This window comes from Perca fluviatilis, chromosome 6, assembly GCF_010015445.1.
Source record: "Perca fluviatilis chromosome 6, GENO_Pfluv_1.0, whole genome shotgun sequence".
In the NCBI taxonomy this organism is placed as follows: domain Eukaryota; kingdom Metazoa; phylum Chordata; class Actinopteri; order Perciformes; family Percidae; genus Perca; species Perca fluviatilis.
Window position 1 is genome coordinate 25,980,319 of NC_053117.1, and position 22,460 is coordinate 26,002,778.

General features: G+C 39.7%; 1 protein-coding gene across 2 annotated transcripts in view; it reads left to right on the top strand.

Moving 5' to 3' along the window:
- Nucleotides 1–589: 589 nt before the first annotated feature.
- The window catches only part of gpat2 (glycerol-3-phosphate acyltransferase 2, mitochondrial), a 180,701-nt gene continuing 158,830 nt past the window's right edge, over nt 590–22,460 (top strand). The window contains exons 1-2 of one of the 2 annotated variants that reach the window (XM_039802632.1): nt 590–744; nt 13,745–13,804. The gene's annotated coding sequence lies outside the window, so the exon portion shown is untranslated. Of the gene's footprint in view, nt 745–13,740; nt 13,805–22,460 lie in introns of both variants that reach the window. The other variant, XM_039802631.1, reaches the window with a different exon arrangement.

Genomic DNA, 22,460 nt, shown 5'->3' on the forward strand with positions numbered 1-22,460 from the left:
GGTGGAATTTTCGTAAACACCATGTTGTGGTATGATGAGATGAAGGGAAAGCTTAGACAACATTAGGTCATTCATAGGTCACTGGTCAGGGGATGAGAATATTTTGCCAGTCTCTGATAACCAAACCTATTCAATTATTTTTGTCTACCGATAGAAAGAGTGTAGACAGCTGCATCATAAGGGAATGTTTTGTTTCAGGAAGCTTTCTCCTTTTGGAGGTCGGTGGGCCTGCCACACTTTAGCATACTGGCCAAAGAGAGAGATAGGCTGAAGTAGGCTTTAGCAGCGTGTTTAGTCCTGCAATATCTTTGTTTACCTTAAAGGTTCAGCTAAACGTAACGCCTCCAGCATGAGTTTAAATAGTTTAAATACACTGTCAGGTTTTTTTCATGTCAAAGAGGAAAAGGGGGTGATTTTTGGATCTTTTGGGATTATCCTAGGTGAATTTGCTGATTAACATACCTTCACCTGGGGAGGGAGAACTAAAAAGTAAAATTACCTTGGATGAAAATCAAATCCCTCAAGACCTGGTCAATACTTATGTAACGTTTAAACTTCACGTTGTATAAATCAGCAAGATGAAATATCACTTCCGGTAACCATCTTTGTTTGGATTAAAGAGACGCAACGACGCCATCGAACGACGCAACCTGGAAAACGGGGAGAAGAAAGAAATAAAGAAAAACGGTGTCAAGTGCAGCAGACGGAATATTTACCCTGCTGGGAAACATCTTCAAAACTGCGGTAAGTTTTATTTGACGACCGTCTGGGTTTGAAAATGAATGAACAAAAATTATGCTTAACGCTGTTGTGTGACAAACGGCTAACGTTAGGTAACGTTAACGTAAATAACCCAGTTAGCTAGCTAGCTAGCTAGCTAGCTAACTGGGTTATTTCAGCACAGGTGCCACGGAGGCAGCATGAGGCACCCGGGAGCGCACCTTGAGACAAGTGAACAGATGTTTTCTTACATGACATATATTTGCCTAGAATGCCACAGTCTCTTGGTATAATAATTACACCACATGGCTTGTGTGTCTTGAAAACTATGCCTCTGCTAAATTTCTAAAGTAAGACTATTTATAAGCGTTTGGTCCGCTATAGTCACAGTTCGGGGCATGTCACGTTATGTATTGCTGGGTTCATTTTAGCCTCACAGATTTCAGTCAGAAAGGCTTGTTTAGAAAAAAAACCCTCAAATGAAGTTATTGGATTGCGCCATAGTGAAACCGCTGTTGGCATGAATGAGGTGCCGAGTCTAGCTGTCAGCCAGTCTCGGTCTGCTGTATGGGAGCATTAAATGCCTTTTCGTTAGAGCTGAGCAATAGATATCAATATCGTGATATGAGACTAGATATCGTCTTAGATTTTGAATATCGTAATATGGCATAAGTGTTGTCTTTTCCTGGTTTTAAAGGCTGCATTACAGTAAAGTGATGTAATTTTCTGAACTTACCAGACTTTTGTAACTGTTCTGTTATTTGCCTTTACCCACTTAGTCATTATATCCAGTGGTTAAATTGCCTTTTGTAGGGAGGGGGAGCCCTTATTTACGGGGAATGGTCGTCATTCAAAATCGCGTCGTAAAATGACTTAATGTGTTTTTACACCAAAGGGGCACTTTTTCCAGTATTAATGTGTAAGGTAGGGTTGATTAGTTCAAACAAAGAGAAATACTTTACAATTCACTTACTTTATTATTATTTCTTACCTTTTATAGGCTAATGTTAACAGGCAGGCAACGGATTTCACCCTTGGAAAATGTATGAAATTGAACATGTTTGAAAATATTGGTTGGCAAATATGTAAACATCTTTTTAAACAAGAAAATTATGTTGATTTAAGAGAATCAGAAACCACTATTATAGCCTTTTTAACAGTGATTGGCTTGCCCAGCTTGTTAATAGCCAGTGTATGTTAATTTTAGCTTCCAGTTTGTTAGATGGCACCAACATTTGGTCTAATCATAACTGGCCTGGCAACCCAAATGCCAAGGTTTTGCTTACAGATTTGTGTGCTGACTTATGATGTGGGGGTCTGGGGGTCCTCCCCCAGAATTTTTTTTAGCATTAAACACTATATTTCCTGCATTTTGGTGAATTTGTATGCATCTACTTCTACCTTTTTCTGAATAAATATGCCTGAAATATGTTTATGTAAAGGGAAACATTACAATCCAAAAATAAAAACATAATGGAAAATATTGCAGTAAGGCTGTCAGGCATTCTGTATTGCATTCATCTATTTATTCTCCTTTAGATCGACTTTTCTAATTATATCTGAGTCAGCACACATGTAGCTTAGGCCTAATTTATTCTTCCCTCTTTTGCATCTTTTGTTGGGGAAGTAACCTCTGTAAATGTGCATATGACAATTTTTCACCTCAGTGATACATTATTCATTTAATAAATCCCTGGACTGTAATATTTCAGATGTTTGAACAAGATTTCTGCTCATGTCCAAAACTTGAGTTGACTTGTGCACATTCAAAATATAACTCATCCCACCTGTGCTCTCTGAGATTTGGAGGAGTCGTGATATTTTGTGAAAAATAAAGTTATAATAGGCTATTAGCCTACAAGAATAAAGTCACTATATTTCAGAAAATAATGTACCTGCACCGTAAGTCTGCTGCGCGTTCGCGATTGGTCTGCTGATACGGTAGATCTCGAACCGTCTGACAGACCTAGAGCGCCGTTTGAGACGTTTAGGAAGTGGCTGTGCGCTGCTCTACATCGGAGGTGGAAACCCGAAACTTATAGCAGAAACACAAGAGCACAAGCGCGACACATTTGCCGCAGCATATCGCCAGCAGAGCGCATCCATAAACCTGAAGCTGCCCAGCTTTTTACAGCGAGAATGGGCACAAAGCGACGTCCAGTTTCATATTTGTCAGTCAACACTTAAAAATACATTTGGGGCTGAAGCCCCGGCAAAATGTTTGATGCTGAAGGAGACGGAGCTGAGCTCCGGCAGGGTGTATAGTGGACCTGAGGAGGCGGAGCTGCGCTCCGGTGCGCTCCGGCCCAATTTAACCTCTGATTATATCCACATTTCTGATGATTATTGATAAAAAATCTCATTGTGTAAATATTTTGTGAAAGCACCAATAATCAACACTACAATATCGTTGCGGTATCGATATCGAGGTATTTGGTTAAAAATATCTTTTTTTTCTCCATATGACCCAGCCCTACTTTCTAAAATAAATTTTCAATGAGAGGCGAGCAGTAAGGTGGAGCAAGAGTTGAATTGTCTTGAACTTTTCCCTACACGAGCGACGCGCAGTGCAAATCAATGAACAAGAGACTGATTCTTGCTGTTTGTGAGTTCCCTACAAGACTTCACATAGGCCTATATTATGAACTTGAATGAGGCTATAGAATTACGACTAGCTAACTTTTAGCTATCAACAATAACAGTCTGTGGTTAGTAAAGACTAGGATAGGCACTATTTGTTATAAATTGACCTGTGATAAGAAATATATGATAGGCTACAACTGTCAACTAACCGTCTGAAAAAACCATTACTGTTACCTGACGATGACGGAAAAAAGTAGGATAAAGGTAATTTCAGACGGGGAGCGATTTTTGTGCCTCGTGTTAATTTTCAATGAGACGCAAGTGGGCAGGTTGCGGGGCGCGGTCATTCTGACAGTACATGTCCATATACGTGTTGTTTTCACGGATGGGATTGCCCGGCTTCCCAGCATTGCACGCTAGTGGGCTTGCCACCAGTTTCTCTTCAATGTCCACTGACAAGCAAAGATACTACACCCTCTTACAAACGCGATGGCTACATCTGATTGGACGAATGCGTCACATGGGGCTGGCTGCGCCAGGATTCCGAAACCGACCATAATGGCGGCTCGTTCGAATACGATCTCTTATTTCACAAAAATAGTTCACTGAAATGTGTTTCTGAAAACATTTTAAGTGAGAAATAGGCAATGCAGTTGCTGAATCTGTCTTTATGTAAGATCGACAACGGTCAGTTTAAAAGTTTTTTTGTCAGCTTTTGAGAGGCGCAGAGTTGGCCGCTCCTCATTTGCATAAAGTTGGCTGGATCAACATTATGCAAATGAGGAGCTGGCGACTCGACGCCCCGCTTTTCCAAAGTTTCCGCAAGGCTACCAGAATGCATTGCACGGCTGCTCCCATTGATATGAATGGGAAGCGGGGAAATGACGCTGACAATGGACACACACCTTGACAGGTGACGCGACAAGCGAGCGCAATCCCATGAAATCCCATGTCATTCGTCACATGCACACGCCGCAAGCCCCCAGGAACAGCGCCAGGCTTTGAAGCAACCATGGGCTTAGCGGTGGAATTGCAACGTCTGGTAACCCTCGGGCCCAGAAAGACTTTTCCGGTACACTTTGCATGGCAAAGACACGTTTATATATCAGTGGATCATTTCTTTTGAGGTGCATCAACTTTTCAGTCCGAATGCTTAAATTATCTTAAAATAATTATGTTTTAAAAGTTGTAACATGCACCAATAGCGGAATCCAGAGTTATTTAACTAGGCATAATGAATGCACATATGAACGGGAGCAGACCCACAGGACTGAGCCCAGCTGAGCCGCCCTGCACTGCAGGCTCATATGACGGTTCTCCTGAGTTCCTGTAGCTGCAATAATGGATATAATGGCTATAATTCATAATTTGTATTATCTTACAATACAGCCAAGGGCTGTAAAGCCTATAATGTGGATGTAACGTTATTAACGTCTCTGTTCCCAAACTGCCGCCGGCTATCGGCTAGCAGCTAATATTAGCGGTAGGTAGTAGCACGACATAATTACATCTCCTTGGTTCTCTTAATACATCCAGGGGTTTATTTTGATAAGCATTTACACAATGAGGAACAACGCAATGTTATACGTTAGCGAATATATAGCAATACATTCGCCTAATGCCTCCTAAACAGCTGCTGCGGCTATCGTGGATGTAATGTGGCTAGTAGGCTCCACCAAAATAACAAACTCAAGCAAGCAAGCTCATGAACGTGCGGTGTTGCTTCGACAACGCAAACTGTTGTTCTTTCAGCGGCCGTGGCTGGGAGGCGGGGCATCGCCAGTGCGCATTTCCATCACGATGTCATGGGCTGCTCAACAAAGAAGCAGAGCAGAAGATCTGGGTATTTTTTTTTTTTTTAGCTCCATTAGTGCTTCATGCGCCACTGAACAGCTCTCATTGGAATGAATGGGGCTTTGCGTCGAACACTGAATTTTGAGAGTCAAAGACTTTAATTTCCTGCATTCTGATACATTTTTAGGCACACATTTTTATGCACAAATTTATGTTAAGAAAAACATTTTCCAAAGGACCGTATTTTGCTCCTAAGTTGGAGTGACCTACATAAGTAACTGCTATTACTGTTGTAGCTAATTGTAAGTTGCTTTGGGTAAAAGCATCAGCTAAATGACATGTAATTTAGCTAATTTGTACAATAATACAATACTGTTATGAATACAAAACGTTATGAAGTGTAATGTTTTCCATTTTTAAATGCATTCTATTGATCAATAAATTGTCAGTGATTGACATTTTTTATATAGTTTTGACAATATATCGGCATAAAAATAAACGATTCTTAGATGCATCACGATTCTCTCTAGAACGATTCGATGCTCGATTCTGAGTTAATAATCGATTTAAAACTTTTTTTTTTATGTGTTGATTTTTATTTAAAAGTTACTGTCTCCAGACAAGTACAAATCAGAAAACCGAGTGACTGAAAGAGGATGGGCCAAAAGGAAAAAACATTAAATTTTGTATATACACATGATCTAATAAGACATACATTAAATAATTAGGCAAAACACATATAGGCTGTTCATCTACTTTATCACATTACATCTGACCACCTCATGTTTCATGTTCTAAGAAGCCAATTATCCACCTTAAACATGACTGAGTCTCTGACATGGAAAGCAGCATGTTTAAGGCTTAAGCATGGAATGACTACAAAACAAAAACCTCAGTAGACCAAACATTTCATTAAAACTTGTGTGTGACAAATACTGTATATGTCAAAATCTAAGCTTTGTCTAGCTGCTTTGTCTAGGAAGTGATTAGCAAACTCTGAGTAGCAAACTCAGATTTATATGTATATTTTTTTAAATCACGCATGGAAATATACATAAAAAAAACTGTTTGTCCGCTTCGATAGTTACACACTGATGGATAATCAGTTTAGAATCGAATCATTGGCCTCGGAATCGAATCGTGTGGTACCAAGAGAGTCCCACACCTAATAACACCCAGCCCTAGTTGAAGTGATTTTAATAATTCAGTATGTGGTAGAACTGACATGGAAATTAAACACTCAAAAGTCTCATTTGGTAAAAGTGACTTAAGTAATTCAAGAATCAACACTGACATCAGTGTTTCCTCTACATAAGGCCATCTGTGTTGGTTTTATCGCGGCTGCCACAGAATAAAAGATAAAGACAATATTATTATGATACCTTTTAAATTAAATCATAAAGCTGCACCAAATGGCACATGATTGGAGAGAAAACACTGCTGTCAGGGATCTTGTAGATGGATGGATGGATAGATAGATAGATAGATAGATAGATAGATAGATAGATAGATAGATAGATAGATAGATATAGATAGATAATAATGAGAAGGCTATATAGATATTTAGAGGTGTTTTTAATGGTCACTGTCAGCTCTGTTCAGACTAATAATAATTCAGTACACACATACCAAGAAATGTAGTTAAGTAGAGTCATACTCCTCGTACTCTACACTCATCGTTCTGGACAGTATTTTAGCCAAATCACAGCAGGTGGCTTGCAATAGACAAACATTTCCAGCCTAAAGCACGTACAATCAAAAGTATATGAAGACAGCCTACAGCCTGGATAGAAAGCTTACTTGTAGCTGAAATTGCAACTGCTGCTGTTACACAGATCTAATGAAATTCAATAGCAGTAATGCACAAATACTCAGAGGTCAGGTTTAAAGCATATGGTGTCTCTGTGGACTAGGCATTTAAACACACTGCACACTGGCAGGGAGAGGGATTTTCTAAACTGCACTTTCTTTCCTTGAAGACTAAAAAAAAGCTATACCTTTAGGAACGGTATGACAGAAAATGTTAGTGGTTTTTAAACCGTGACAGTTTCAAACCTCGGTATACCTTGAAACTGGTAATCCGCCCATGCCTACTGTGGACATGAACTTAATTATCAAATTGTGACAAACCTCAACATCTGGATTCCCATATAAACCACGCTCCTGCGAAATATCCAAGCAACAGTAGCTTGGGAAATGGCAACATGGGGCACTGAATTTGATGGATTTACTGTTTATCAGACCACAAATGAGACAAGAATTAGCTAGCTAGTGCACCCGCGGCCCCTCTGTCTCACTCCCTGCTACGAGGAGACTACTCTGCTGGGAGGAGAGCGGCAGCAGCTCCGGAGACGGACCTTGAGTTAGCGGCTGTAGCAACTGGAATTCAGCCAGCGCAAACCCAAGCGCTGGGGCTCACAGTGGGGTGGTGGCCAGCGGCAGTGCTGGGTCTAACCTGTGTGACAACATCAACAAAAGGTTTGCTGATCCAGAGGGGAAATGGTGGGGGTCCTGGATCTGCAAACTTTCTGTTACCCCTAACTCTTTCCCCTCGCTGCTGAAAAAAATCCTATAGAAACACTTTAAACACACAGTTTCACTGGGGTGATTACAGAGAGTACCATGATGATTATGACAATTATTGTTGTCAATTATATGGTAGCATACACTTTTTTTTTTTTTTCTCAGGACATAGAAATTAGTGAATTTTTGCATGGATTTAATTAATGTGATTTTTGGAAGTGGAGGTACTTTTGTGTAAGTGGAGTTACTTTCCTGCAGGGCTGTCTTGCCGCCATGTGTATGGGCTGTAATGCAATGATACTATAATTGTATTTCCCTCCTGTCCCCATAAATCTAAATCTGTGATATACATTTACTTCCTGTGTGCAGATATACTGGGAGTATAAATCCTTGAGATAAGCTTCCTCTTTGATCGGTTGTGTGCTGCTGCTATAAGGAGGTTTCTTCAAAAATATTGACATATGACAGCATCCAGATACACACATTATAAAAAAAATGTATAATCGGAATACATAAATTATTATACTCAAAGAAGGAAATAACAGGAAGGGTTTCTCAACTATGCATCTCCTATTTCTATATACATAGTTTTAAATAGGCTTGTGTGGCATACGGACAATAAAGCTGGAGTCTTTAGTTTTCAAGAACATTGAAACACCCAGCTGACCCTGATAAAGACTCTTAATTTAACTTCTCAAAGTGTGAGAAACAGGATATGTAACAGTCCACAACATGCTTAGTTTAGTTTATCTACAATAGATATAATCAGAATATGAGCATTTTCATAACTTTCCTCACGACACAGCACACGCTTTTTATCAGGAGCATGTGTCTCCATTGATCGATTTAACAAAACTTAGTCAAAAAGCAGCATGGCCCATGCTAATTAACATTATGTTCATTATTTTCGTCACCATAATGTCTTCACAACAATTTGTAATAGCAAAAGCAGACAGAGCTGAGTGATAATAACTGATGCTATGACAGTGGAGCCCACTGTTACTAGTTACTAGTTGATTACCACGGCAGACAGATTTTTATACAATTTACAAATACATTTTACATGAATAAATAAATTAGCAGGGCTGTCTGCATTCAGCGGCTGTCTCCTTATTCGTCGATAGTTGATATAATAGGCCCACTGCAGTATCCGCTATGTTTATAAAACCACATGATATTTAGCTGTTTTTTATTTTTATTTTAAATGAGCATCTTGGCGCAACTCCGTGTTTCCCCTATATTCATTGTGCAGCAGTGGTGTTCCACAGCAATATTGCGATGATGTGATACTTCTGCACCGGATTTTTTTCGTACTTTTTTTGCATGAAATTATTTTGCTTGTGAAAGTTACAGGAGTGCATATGTCGTGTGATATGAGATAGGGTTGTGCCGATGGACGATATCATTGTCCATCGTGATGGCTGGCCAACATCACAATGGAGAGCCACCATCGTGATGCCACGCCCCCCACCCTGTCAAACACACGCTTATCCTAGTCACGGGTGCTGGGCGGGAAATTGACACTTGCGTCGGGAATTGCACTGTGGTGCACAGGGTGCAAGTCAAGATAGAACCCCTTGAGTGGAAGGTACTTCTTTTTCCCCTTACGTGCAACCTATTTGTGAAAAAGTCCATGGCTTTGAGCAGGCTGGATTGGCTGTTAGTAATGCAGTCTCTCTCTCTCCCTGTCAGTAGTAGCCCTGGACTATTAACGCAATTAAGCATGCGGTGGTAGTTGAGAGAGAAAAGGCGTTAACGTGGAACACTATCACACTTTCCTTTCTCCCCTCATTGGACTAAGTTTACGGACACAGCTGTGCATCAGTAAGTAAGTCTGAGGTCCTGTAGGTACGGGACGACGTTATGCAGGATTTATGAATGTACGTTAGCAACAGTAGGCTAATTCACGAGGGTGCTATTTGTGTGAGCTTATATTGCGCATCTGTTCATGTGCGCTGTAAGAGTTAGATTTCTGTTTATTGAATGCGTTATTCAGTGCAAACATAACTGAGAATGTAGTTTAATCTCAGTAATGATGGTATATTATGTTACTCTCGCTCTGTTAAAGGCAAACGTTCCACTGTACTGTCGTTAAGCAGATCACGGACATCTGATTGAGTCTAGACTTTACGGCGCTGTGAAAGTAGGTCAAATTGTAATTACTGCCCCTACCAGCAGGCAGCAGCATAGCCATGTAATACTGTCCATTTACAGAGGGCATTGCAATGTATGTCTGATCGAACGGTTAGGTCATAGTAGTAGAAAAAAAATGTATGTAAAGAGATATAGTAAAATAAAAGTGCTTAACCCCCCCCCACCGAACGATATCATCGTCCATCACGATGTTTTACTGTAAACATCGTCAACTGGCAATTTAGGGGACATCGCCCAACCCTAATATTATTTATTTATATATATATATATATATATATATATATAAACACAATAATCAGTGTTTAGTTATATTGACTGGCTTCTAACTTATGTTTAAGGGATTCTGGAGGAAGAAATCTTAACTTGCTTGATGGACAGTCCATTAAACCTATGGGGGATTTCTTTTGTTTGCTCCATTAATTATTTCTAGGCTTGAGTAATTGTTATATCTACAAATAAAGTTCAATTGAAATTATAATACACAGAAGGGAAGGACATTTCTCCGTTCTTAGCTGAAATGGACCACATATCGCTGCAGTGTTTTACCATTCACCATAAATTAGCCTAGCAGCTAGCGGTGTTTCCCTGTGATCATAGCTTAAAGCCCATGTTGCAGGTTAACCACCACTGTTGATTAATTAGGTACATATAGCACTCAATATATGTATATCATTGTTAAAAATGTCTCCAAATGGTGTTAAAGGCCAGTTTTTGTCGTTTTTGGTATTAGTGTTTTTTTTTAACACAATTCGGTGATGACGTCACGTTGGGGAGACGTGTATCAGCCTAGAACTATGGTGGCTGACTGGGATGAGGAAGAGGTGTTTTTACCGGTTTTTACTGTCGGTGAATAGCACCAAGTGAAAGTCAATGTTTTCTTTGTATCTAGTGACAGTGATCATGTCGTTAGTTCAGCTAAGTACCAGTAAACTTATCTAGAATATACAAGGCATCATGCTAGCTATGGGCTAACTTGCCAGTCCCACCTGTGAAATCCCCCGATGGTTGTAAACACATATTGATTAGATATCTCACATTTTGATGGTAGCCTACTAGCTCCAGTAACAACATATTTGCCTAGTGTTTATTTATTACTTGGACGGGGATGCTGTTCAGCTTTTCACAAGTTTAGACAGCTAGCTAACGCTACACCGACGTTTTGTTAAATGTTACGAATAGCCGCTTAGCCTAGACGGCTAGGTAAATATTACGACTGCCTCGGAGTTTTCTATATCGTCGCGTTAGTCAACATCAGACCTGTGGTGTTAGTGCTCCTTTTGTACTATAACTTTATTGAATGAAAGTATTCCCCGCTTTACGAGATGGTTTGTGAGTTTTGTTGTTACACACAAAGCTAACTGGCTATAGTTAGCCTGTACGTATGCTAGGGGACATTAGCTAACGTTGCATAGCCAGCCATCAGCTTCGGCAGTAGTTTCGGTGAGCTAACCACGATAGCTAACACATCAATTTATCTCCATTTCAAACATCACTGCAGATTGACTGACTGCTTTTAGCAGCAGAGGTTGATTGTGGGCGACATACTGTCGTGGTTAGCTCGCCGAAACTACTGCCGATTGCCAAAGTTGCTGGCTGGCTACGCAACGTTAGCTAATCCCGCTAGCATACGTACAGGCTAACTATAGCCAGTTAGCTTTGTGTGTAATGTTACAAAAAAAACACCTATTTCGTAGGAGCGAAGCTTAATATTTCATTCAATAAAAGTATGATACAAAAGGAGCACTAACGCCACATGTCTTGTGTTGACAACGTGGACGCAGCTCCGAAGGCAGTTGTAATACCGGTATTTAACTAGCAGTCTAGGTTAACGCTGTTGCGCTAACGTTAGCAAACGTCGGCGTAGCGTTAGCTAGCTGTCTAAACTGGTGAAAAGCCGAACAGCATCCCTGTCCAAGCCGTTTTTCACTTTCCCTCCAATATTATTATACACATAATAAAGACACCTTGACTCGGTCAAGACCAAAAGCCATATTTTGCCAGACCAGTGGCAGAAACTGTGACCGTGACAGCGAACCGAGATGGGGCTTTCGCACCATCCACCATAGCACCATCCACCATCCAAATGCTGGTCAAATTTGCAAGTGGCTGGTAGATGTGCTTCACTCCCAAAAAAACAATGGTAATCTATTGAGTGGCTGGTCAAATTTGAACATTGTTAAAACAGAGTAGCTTATATTGGAACATATAGGCATTTATTCTGTTACTCTACAGTATTAAGATAAAAAAACATAATTTAAACAGTTTAAGCGGGGCGTGCAGTGAACCGCTATACTGCGGTGATACGTTGCTTCTTCACCACGGTAAGAAAAAATGCATACTGTCACGGCAGTAGTTAGAATGCAGTTAAAGCAACTTTAAAGAAAATAAGCTTTAAAGTGTTAAATTTAATAATGGAATTTGGTGTGTTTTCAGAATGGGTTTGCACCCCCCCTTCCCCGCGGCCCAACCTGTGACCAGTGATCTAGTCAAGGCTAAGAGGTCATTTGGGGGGTGGCTCAGTCCGTAGGGACTTGGGTTGGGAACTGGAGGGTCGCTGGTTCAAGTCCCAGTACGGACCAAAGTACAGAGTGTGGATTGGTAGCTGGAGAGATTGTTAACCTCCTGGCACTGCCAGGTGCTCTTGAGCAAGGCACTGTACCCCCCAACCCCAGGGTGCTGGTCCAGCACTGGCAGACCACTCACTCTGACATCTCTCCATTTGTACTGGCAGACCACTCACTCTGACATCTCTCCATTTGTGCATGAATAGGTCCTGAGCATGTGTGCATATTTCAGGCCTGTGTGTGTAGTGATTTCTAACAGAGTGTAAATTGTAATTTCCCCACTGGGGATCAATAAACAGTATAAATAAATAAAAATAAAATTTAGAAATCAGATCCCAGGTTATTGGTACCCAGATGTAACAAGGCTGCATTTCTTAGCTCTAAGGAATCAAAATGAATCCGTACAAGTTATATTCCACTTACGAGATCTCTTTTTTGATTTGAACTGCATTTCTTAGCTCTAAGGAATCAAAATGAATCCGTACAAGTTATATTCCACTTACGAGATCTCTTTTTTGATTTGAAAATTTTTTTTAACACCCACCACATGTGTGGTGAAAAAGAGAGAAATTGAAAGCACAGCTGAGCCTAATGTAAAAGCTCTGACAGGATCAGAGATATCATGTCATTTCACCCTCTGATGGAGAGGAGGGAAGCCTGTCTGTGTGTCATGTTGATACATGAGCTAATCCACATTTCAAGTGTGGGGGAGTGTGTAGCAACAGTTCGCAGTAAAATGGATTTACTTCATTAAAGTTAAAAGCAATGTCCATCTGCGCTGGTTATCTGAAAGCTGTCATCAGTGAGTGTGCACATGTACGTCATAGAAGATAGAACATAGTTTGTTCGCTGCAATCAAATTAGTTCTGTGTCAGGTTTTTTCTTCCTCCCATCTCATCCCTCCTCTCTCTCATTTGTCTTTGCACGCTGCACTGATGTCTTCCCTATTACCTCTGATTTGGCTTGTCTGGGTGTGAATACCTAATCATGCTGAAGATGCCACACTTTTATTCCTTGAAGGCTTTATTATTATCCCTCTCCTCTAATCTCATGGTTGGGCTAACACTTATTCCTTGCTGAGAGGGGGGAGATGTGCCACATATAGTTTATACAGGCATAAATAAGGCTGTGCGTGTCATGACCTTCTTTACTTGCCCAACCACACACAGACACACATCTGTGCACGTTTTGTTGAAATGACATATGAAGGGATTTATTTATGCCCATAAGAGCAGATCTATAAAGTACCCAAACACTCTTAATTTGATAATTGTTGATTGGTTTTGTTTTTTGGATATTCGCTCCTTTTTATTCATATTGACTTGTCTGGCTTCATTCATAGATTTTAGAATGCAGACAAAGCTGACTTCAAACTCCTAACATGTCTTTTGTTTCTTTTAAGGCAGCGCTGAATGTCTACACCAGTCGTCCTCATCAGACAAAACCTGCTGCTGCTTCAGAATAAGGTAGGACAAACATCCCTCTTTCAGACAGTGCACAACAAAATGCAGAATGAGCCCATTGTGTCTTTGGCTGCATACTCGTGTGTTTTAGCGCATGTGAGCCCATTCTTTGTAATCCCCACCACTGGATGTACTTGGGGGCTACACTGCCCTTGGGGTTGTTCTGAAGTCCTTGGTCGGGGGTCCTAGGGTTGGGTACCTTTCGCATCTGAACCAATATCAGTACCGGTATCTGAAATTCGGTTACTGGTACCCAACGGTACTTTTTTCGGTACTTTCCGTCTGTAATTCGCCAAAAAAATATTTCAGTTGTAAAAATAATTCTATTCTATTTACTTAGAACATTATTTATTTAGAATATTTAAATAAAAATAAACCCCTCCCTCTCTCTTCCCAAACCCATCCCTACAACCTATTAAATTGAATAATTATTCAACTTTTATTCTTGTATTTGTATATTATTTTTTTAGCCTGTTTTATTTTCATCATGACCGTTTTTAATTGCTCTTTAATGTTTCATGTAAAGCACTTTGAATTGTCTTGTTGCTGAAAGGTGCTATAGTTCAATTCAATTTTAGGAATTTTTTAGGAATAAAGTTGCCTTGCCTTACAACCTCAGCCTGTCAGTCAGTCCCCAGGGCATATAAACCACTGTTGTGCCTGCTTGTCTCACAGGAAGTGCAATGTCAACAGCACAGCGACTGCTTTTGGCTCGCAATTAATATCACATCACAGTGAACGGTGTCTGCGGGAAGTTTGAAAAAGTAGTTTGCTCTGTCTACTTGTGTGCGTGTGTGCTCCGCTCTCTGTCAACATGCAGAGAGGTCAGATAAGCTTGCACTTATGCGCTCTCAGGTACCGAAATTTGGCACTGTTTTATTTTACGTGAACCAATACTCGGTAATACCGAGTAAAAGTACAGGGTTCGGTACCCAAACCTAGGGGGTCCACAGCTGTTTTATGGAAAATGTACAAATAAGTCACTTACTTGCCATGTTACAAAGGACCATAGCAACTGTATACCGTCATCACTGTCACAGGGAGTTCTTTTCTTTGGGGGAAAACGCCCTTTTTGAGTATAGCCTGCTGAGATTTTCCTTTTGTGAAATGATGGAATGATAGTTGAGATATTTCATTATGTATTAGTAATTACTAGGCCTGTCACGATAACAAATTTTGCTGGACGATAAATTGTCCCAGAAATTATTGCGATAAACGATAATATTGTCGTTGAGAGACCATTTGCATCTTATTATTATTAATTATCTCATTATTGCAATGATAATGGCATAATAATGCAGGTACACCTTTTCAAAGATCAATACTCTTTTATTTCTAAAGAATATTTAACACTGGAACTGGAAGACATTTTAAATATCCACAATATGTCTTTGATCTCCTTTAGTATGTTTTCTCTCATGCTGATGTACAGTTGTGGAATTGCTGTTTGTGACACGTATGTTCTCAGACTACAGACTCTGTACTACATTTAACAATTATTTAACACTAAATATAAAATTTAAATAATATATAATTAATAAATTAAGTCTATCTATATGGCTATCTGCCACATGGCGAGTAAACATTTGTACCAAAATAGTTCTGTTTTTCAGCCTTCATTTTGGCGAAGGTGCGGCTTATGCTCCTCTGCAGGTCGACGGGGCGGGTCGACACACAACACACACAACACACACACAACACACAACACACACACACACACACACACACACACACACACACACACACACACACCCCTCTGACATACTTTCCACACTCTACAGCTGTAGGCTTGTACTGGTTAATGTTCTGTGCATTGTTGGGACACATGCAGCCACTTTCCTGAAACCGCTTATGAGACTGACAAGTCCACAGCGGCATGTATGTCCGAGCCTGTCTCCGCTGCCTTCACCTGCAGGTTGTCAGCTGTGTGGTTTGGAATGAAAGGGAGAAAACGGGACATCAAGTAATACGGTGGATATTGCTCATATACTTTCTTTTTTTTGACGGCGCCTTAACTGCAAAGTGCTGCGGGAAACCCTGCTCCAACTCTCAACTAGAGTTTCTCTGTCTCTCTCTCTCTCCGCCTGGAGTCCTGCCCACACAAAGACCATGCGACTGACAAGAGGGTTCACTCCTCGTTATGCTAAGGAACCGAGAGTGGTCCTCCAGTCTCTTTGGTAGAGAGAGACTGTGAAAAGAAAATTGACCATTTGAACTCTGGTTAACTTTGTAGTAGGGGTGCACCGATCCGATATTAGCTGGATGGGGGATTGGAAAAAATTAACAGATCTACGGGCCGATCCAGTTTATTTATTTTTTTCCTCCGTTGCAGCACCGGGACCCCTGTTAACTGCGTACCCTTCTCACTTATGGTAGTAACTTTATAACACAGCAATTAATAACCCACAACTAACTCTTTTAAAAGGATAAAACACCATAGCATATAACAATTTGTGACTTAAACAGTTTCTAACGCTAATAATTTTACATTTACAAACGTACACTGCCCAACTGCATGCTGGGTAACATTATAGCTGCTAGCCTAGCTAGCCAGGTAGCATAACAGTCTGTTAATCTGGGAGAGGCTCCAGTCACTACTGCACATTCAAGAACAGAAGAAAGTTAGCTAGAGGATGAAGAAAGACCGGAGATACACCAGAACAACGTATGCTCAAGAGAGGAGCAGTCTGTTGTTTCGAAGTTTTGTTTCTAAAAAATCGGACATAATTTAGCCACTGTTGTTGCCCGTCGCTCTAACGTTACTCGGCCGTGCTAACATTACCGTGCTAACGTTGCTGTACTAACGTTGCTGTGCTAACGTTAAAGACCTGTCACTTCAAGCATGCAGCGGAGCAACATTATGAACACAATTCACCTCCGGTCCCGCTATAGACGGTTGAGAAAGACTGGTTCAGAGCAATGATTAAAACACTGGATTTAAGATGTCTTGCCTCGCTGAAATACGTCCGCCAACCTACTAACGTTATTCAAACAGCGAAGGAGGCTGACAGCGGAGCTCCGTTCAGTCACCCACTACAACCACACTACAACAACCTGACTGATCTGTGGCCAAGGTAGTGTTTAGACAACTAGCTTAAAACTATTTAGTTTTTAAACAATGTTAAAGTTCTTTGTATGTGTAGGATATTCATTCGATTTGAGTTTTACTACTTTGCAGTTTGCACAATAAAAATAGTTTAGCTTCTGTAACTGTTTCATGGATTCTCCTTCATATAACGTTATTGTATAATGTCGTGGAGCCAAGCAAACCCTTAATGAACGCTTTTAGTAAACATGATGACTTTAACATGTTTTTGTGATATTCTATGTACTCAGTAGACAGTAGAATAAACCATTATAAACTTATATAAAGGCCCATTATTGTTATTTATTTAAAGTTATTTTAAGAAGTTTGATTACATTATGTTTTCGATTTGGATGCACAATTGTTTTTTAAATAACAAATAAGAATTCAATACATTACATTAGAGGTCTACCGATATGGGTTTTCTCAGGCCGATGCCGATCTTTTGAAATCGGGGTCGGCCGATGGCCGATATATGCTGCCGATTAATTTTTGGCCGATATTTGCTTGTTTTTAACCTCTATTTGAAAGATAAAATTTAACACTAATAAGTACTTAAGATAAAAACAAAATTTCTCAACAAAAACATTTATTGAACACTTGAACACCAATCTGCACTTGTTACATTAAACATGTATAATGTAAAAACATATATTGTATAAATAAACAAAACGGGTAAGAAGAAAGAAAGAAAATAAATGTAACTTTGTCAAATAAACCTTTCAATTAAAAGATAAAGTTTAGTGCACTTAGCAGCATTTATCAAACAGCTGAGAACAATAAAATAAATTGACCATTTTAACAATAGTAGTGCTGACACACAGTAGCAACCAGCAGCATTTCTTTGTTTTGGTGTTGGCTGGGTGAAGCGCTGCCATAAGGGGGTGGTTTTCTTTTCAGCCATCAGACTAAAAAAGGGGGAAAATACAAGGTTAAGTTAGTATTTTTGTATAGTATCTTCTTCAAGTCATTTTGTAGATGGGTATAGATATAAAATCTAACATTTGTTTTATAAATCAGCTAATAATTCAGTGCATTGTAAGTGATACAAGGCTAAAAAGTTTCTATCATCTTCCCAAAAACTGTCCTGAAACATGTATTTTTGTTTTGTTTGTTGACAGACAAAGCCAAATGGACAAAACCTAATTAAGGGGGGAAAACAACTTTAGGCCATATGGTCAAAATTATTTAATAATAATGTAATAACTATAACTTATAACAATAACATATTTCACTAGTAAATTGCTGTTGAACGACAAAAACACCCACCATGGCAAAAGGGTATTTTACAACAACTTTGAATGCGCCGCGACGCACCGTCTGTGTTGTTCTTCAGACAAGTAGCTAAACAACGGCAGCAGCACACTGCTTAACATACTGCTGTTGGATCCTATACAGTGAAATAAATCACAGTTTACACCGTTTAGCTGTCAGCATTTTAATCGTGTTTAATCCATCTGCTAGCTAACGGTAGGCTAACGTTAGCTGCTGACGAGTGTAATGTTAACTAGCGTCACATGCTGCGATGTTTCTGTTATTCTAACACTCGTTTTCGGAGCATCAGAGAGCAACGCAGGCATATCAGTGGCGCCAAAATGAGGTACAGAAATCCGCGTTGCTATTCGGTCCGGTAGATACGGGTCGTTAAGGCACAGGTGCCATATTAGCAACGGGTCTACCAACCCTAGCAACGACGCTAGCAAAGCAAAGCCAGTCCTTCACTAGCCTATGATGCGGTGGTCTCTTTTAACTACAACTTCTTTCTCTGCATTGAGTTGACAACCCTCTCAAATATAGACACACAAACAGAACAAATAATAAAAGTCTCAGATCCACTGTCTGTGATTGCAAAATTCTAGCTTAATTATTGTGACATGACAGCATGACACGACAGCTATCAATATCCAAAGTAGCCGAACGTCATGTCGCCTGTTCATGTTTTTTCTCGAAGTTGGCAGTAACATGTCATACGTTTTTCATTAAATATATACGACTTATAAGAATTTAATCCTTACCGTTTTCTCCGAGGAACAGCTCCTTCCTTAGGCACTGGATGAGGTCTGCTCACTCTGCTGGTAATTGACTCTAGGGGCAGCGTGCGTCGAACACGTGTTCCACAACAACAACAACAACACCAGGCTGCCCGTAGATGCGCCTGCCTATTAATCGGCTTGATATTGGCCGATGCCGATTATGTAAAAAAAAAAAAGCCAAAAAATCGACCTCTACATTACATCTATGTTATTTTGTCTTAGTAAGGAAAGTAATGTTTAGTTAGGAAAGTCTGGTGCCTTTAGTCTCTTCCACATGGTGGCAGGAAGGTATAAAGTGGAAGGTATACAGTTTATTATTAATTTAACAACGGTATCGGATCGGTATCAGGCATCGACAGATACACAAAGCCCTGGTATCGGTATCGGGACTGAAAAAGTCGTATCGGTGCATCCCTACTTTGTAGCACATTCAGGATCTCACTCTGTGTTCGCTACTATTCTAAACACAACTGCACTACAAACTGTGTACAGGGAATATGAATACAGCCCCAGGTTTTCAGATTTGTTTAAAAACCCGGCTATAGCCTATTTGATTTGCATGTGGTTCTTTGAAGTGCTGTGCCTTGTGAGTGTCTTGTGTCAAGGGAACTGAAGCAGTAATTCATGGGATCTGGTGGGCAATGATTGCATCTGTCTTCCTCTACATGATTGCTCTTGAGAGAATCGTGTTAGTTAGTTTGTTTGTTTATTCATTCACAATACCACTTCAAACATTACAATAATACAGCTGGGGTACAAGATCAATTGGGTAGAGTGAATGGGTCCCCCAAAGAAGCTAAAAAGGCTTATAGATGGAGGCCCATGATTCAAGAAAGGGTAGTGGTACAGACTATAGAATACACAATTACCACAAATGATGAGTAGATGCACGCGAAAGGCGCACCAGTACATACATAACATTACATACACATACACATACAATCATACACATACATCCCAGTAGTCCATGAAAAAACAGTTTTATATTAGATATAGGTTAATAAGAAATATTTTTTTAGTTGTCTTTTAAAGTTGGAGATAGAGGGCAACACCTTGAGGCATTCATCAATCCCGTTCCAGATCAGCGGCGCCCTACAGACAACACTCATACTGGCGCGCACATGTTGCGACATTTTCCTGATATAAGTGGTTTGATTCTCGTTTGGTATGTATGCTGGGGGCTGGAGATAGGAACAAGACTACTCAATCTGGAGTTCAGCCTGTTGACAATTTGGAACATAAGGCAGGCATTATGATATTCATTTAGCTCAGTCAATCTTAGTAACTCAAAACGGTGGAATAAAGGTTGGGTGGGGGAATTTATCTCTTACCAGGACAGAGCCCGTATGACTTTCTTTTGCAAGGATATAATTTTTTTAAGATGGCTGGTGAAAGTGTTACACCATATCGCATTGCAATAGTTAAGGTGTGGTTCAAAGAGTTTTATACAATGTGAGAAGGGCAGACAGAGGAAGAAAATGTCTGTTATAAAACAAGCCAACATACTTGGACAATTTGTTTACAACATAGTCAATATGACATTTAAAGCTTAGTGAGTCGTCAATGAGGACCCCCAGGAATTTAGTGGAATACATTCTTTTTATCTCCTGCCCATTTATTTTAATCAGGCAGTGATCAATGTTTTTAAATTTTTTACATGATTTAAATAAAATGAAGTTAGTTTTGCTGACATTTAATGACAGTTTATTACATTTAAACCAGGAGTCCACTTTGGTTAATTCTGAATTTACTATATCTTGTAGAAAAAGTGGGTTCCTGTGTGATATAAACAAATTTGTGTCATCTGCAAAAATGATTTTATGAAATATTTTAGAGGAATTTATGAAATCATTTATATATAAAATGAATAAGAGTGGTCCTAAAATAGAACCCTGGGGGACCCCAAAGATCATGGGCTGACAAGTAGTTATGATCATTGACATGGACATACTGTTCCCTCTCGTATAAATAACTTCTGAACCATTTAAGTGCTAGACCTCTGATACCATAGTTATGCAATTTGTACAATAAAATATCAAAGTCAATGGTATCAAAGGCTTTTGATAGGTCCAAGAAAATGCCAACACCACATTTTCCCTCTTCAATGCAGTCATGTATTTGTTCTATTAGGTCGAGTATTGCCATAGAGTTTTTTTTTTTTTTTTTTTTTTTTTTTTTTTTTTTCTGAAACCGTATTGAGAGGGAACAAGAATATCTAGTTTATGAAGATAGCCACTGAGTCTGGTGTATACTACTTTCTCCATTACTTTGGAGAAGGTGGGTAGAATTGATATAGGCCGTTAATTGCTCATATCATTTGTGTCGCCCGATTTATCAATTTTTGTCTTTTTAGGTTTGGTGCCAGTAAATAAAGAGAGGTTGATGCAGTGAGCCAGTGGCTCTACAATGACGTTTGCAATAGCTTTCATGATCTTACTACATATTCCATCTACACCCGCGGTGTACGAGCTCCTCAAGTCCAAAATGATCTTGAGGAGCTCGGTACCATCTGTTGGTATCATAAAAAATGAATTAATGTAGCTACCAGAAAGAAAATGCTTGAAGTTGACACCCTGGGGTTGATTTATCTTCTTAGCCAGATTTACACCTATTGAGGCAAAATGATTATTAAAACTCTGTACAAGATCAGCTTTGGCATCACCAAAGTCAGGCAGAGTAGTAGGTTTGTGTCTCCTGTTGAGGACTTCATTTAACACATTCCATGACCTCCTGCTATCTCCCTGTGAAGCTTGTAAAAGTTCAGTGTAATGGCTTCTTTTGCTCTTTCTTATGATCTGCGTTAGTTTATTTTTATAAGAAATATATTTCTCTTTATTTAAGCTAGAAGGATTTTTTATGTAGGATTTATAAAGCCTACTTTTATATTTAATAGGGATGCACTGAAATGAAAATTCTTGGCCAAAACCGAAAAAGAGGAAACCAAGACCGAAAACCGTAACACCGAAAGAAATTATGCCAATTATTAGTACCATTGCATTTATGGCTAGGACTGTGTACTAACTTTACTAAAATCAAGGCATTGCAATTGTATAAATTAATATTAAAGTTTAATTAAAAAAAATATCTAGCAGAAATATGGCTACAATCTGATAGTCACATACAGTATATAGTAGCCTAAGAACAGAATAGCTTACCTATTATTATTATTATTATTATTATTATTATTATTATTATTATTATTATTTGAGGCACTTTCTTGCAGGATTTCACTGAACATATCAGACAACAATGCCCCTCATCTGGTGCAGAGACAAGTCTTTTTTTCTGCGCTCTGATCTCCTCCTGCGCTGGGCGTTTCTCCGTCTCCACGCGGGTTCTCCGCATCCATCTCGGCTTCTCCATCTCCAGCTTGACATGAAGCCTGGCACAGCAGGGCCGACTTGAACCCTCGCTCGTACAGCTTCGACATGACCACCTTTAAACTCATTCCGCTGCTCCATAACCTCTGGAGGATAATCCTCAAACACAAGAATGGGATGATCCCGAAACTTCAGTTTACCCCTCATGGTCCGGGCATGGC